Here is a 1,805-nt window from a genome sequence, read left to right as displayed (position 1 = left end):
ATAAGGGTAGGGCTCTGATACTACAGGACTAGTGTCCTTATAAGAAGAGACACCAGAGAGCTCTCTCTCTGCATCGTGTGAGGATACAGCAAGAAGAAGGCTATTTGCAAGCCAAGAAGAGGGCCTCACCAGAAGCTGACCAGTGCTGGCTCCCTGGTCTTGGACTTCTAGCCTCCAGGAACTGTGAGAAACTAAATAAATGTTATTTAAGCCATCCAGCCTAGGGAGTTCTGTGATGGCAGCCCAAGTTGACCAAGGCAGTCGTCCAGATTAAATTCTTTGTGGGCAAGGATTTGTTCTCTATAAAGATGTTCACATAGTTAAAATATTAAGTACTTCTTTGGTTCTTGAGATAGTAGTAGCTCCCCCCCCCACACACACACAGACACACACACAGACACACACAGACACACACACACACACACACACACAAAATCAAACTGAAAGATTTTCAATTAGTTTTAATAAAATTGTTGTATTTTAATAATTAAATTGGGTTAATTGGATTTGATCACTTGGCTTGGTGTCCTGATGAAAAGATGCCTTCTTTCCTCTTTTTTCAGGGGAGAGCATGAATGTAGTCCCCCAGTACCACAAATTATGCAGCTGAGTTTTCCACATTTGGGGACATCACAGGGGTCAGCACATCGGGAGTGCAACGGATAAGCCTTGCCCTGGGAAAACCACCTTCGTAATCATGGTGGCTCCCCTGCCGGGTGACCATGAGATGCCTTCTTTTTAAGGCAATAACAGCTGAAGTGTATATCCTTATGTAGAAGTGTAACCCAAGAAATTGAAAGGCCTATAACTTCTTAAGATTTAAATGTAAACAATATGTATTTGTGAGAATCAATTACAGGTATAAAAGAGAAACATTTTTTTTTATCCCAACAGTTACCATTTTTTAAATTTTGAAGTTGTGAGCCTCTGAGGAAGGATACCACTAAAAGATTAGGTCTGCCCTGACTGTTCACTAAATCCCTAATAATCTCTGTCTGCTGTAGGTATAGGTCAAGGCAACTTAGTGTGGAAAGTGTACGCTGGAGTCAGCATTTGTGTCTCCAAAATGGCTTATGCTTTGCCTGCTGGCTCCACCATGACAGACATTCCATCAAGAGCTCACTGCCCCAGTGATCACCAGAGAGTTAGCCACGCCACCTTAGACCTCAATGAACTATTTTGGCACATCTTGGAGATGTTAACACCTGGTTAAAAAAAACCCTAAGGACCCTCAGATGTACCAGAAACCAAACATCTAATTCCTTAGACTCCCTATTAACTTGTGTTCTCCTAATGATTTCCTCAATTCGCGGTTTCTGACTCTACAATAAGAAAGTCCACATACTGGTTTGATGTGTATTTATGTTTATAAACCAACTTTTGAAATTGTAGTATAATATAATGACTGGCCTGATAACAGAAGATACCATTTTAATAATGTTTTAATATAGGCTGCCTATGAGTTTCTAATTGTCTGTAGATCAATGCACCATGAATGCACTGTTAAAACTACAGACTACAATTGTTAAATGCTCTTTGTGATTTGGAAGGTACTTGGGTGATATATGTTAGCATCCCTGGGTTTTTGTTTTGAGCACATTTCTTCCTGTGCTATAGACATGCAGCTATATTTCCCCCTTAATATGGAGTTTTTCCTAATTCAGCCTACAGAACTTAATAGACATTAATCAGGATTATGTTAAAATGGCATTGCTTTCAAATGTCTTTCTATCACTAATGCCTAATATGTTATCTAATTGATGAGGAGAAGAAAGCAAGTTTCAGTAGAATGAGAACATTTTCCC

At 39.7% G+C, this 1,805-nt stretch overlaps 1 non-coding gene across 1 annotated transcript; it reads right to left on the bottom strand.

The window, feature by feature from the left end:
- Positions 1 to 560: 560 nt before the first annotated feature.
- Positions 561 to 724, bottom strand: LOC116659691. Its single transcript, XR_004315059.1, has one exon. It is a non-coding gene; the product is annotated as a U1 spliceosomal RNA (small nuclear RNA).
- Between the last annotated feature and the right edge of the window lie 1,081 nt (positions 725 to 1,805).

Source organism: Camelus ferus, chromosome 24 (genome assembly GCF_009834535.1).
Source record: "Camelus ferus isolate YT-003-E chromosome 24, BCGSAC_Cfer_1.0, whole genome shotgun sequence".
NCBI lineage: Eukaryota > Metazoa > Chordata > Mammalia > Artiodactyla > Camelidae > Camelus > Camelus ferus.
The sequence above is the reverse complement of the archived record's forward strand: the minus strand, read 5'-3'. Positions and strand labels throughout refer to the sequence as shown.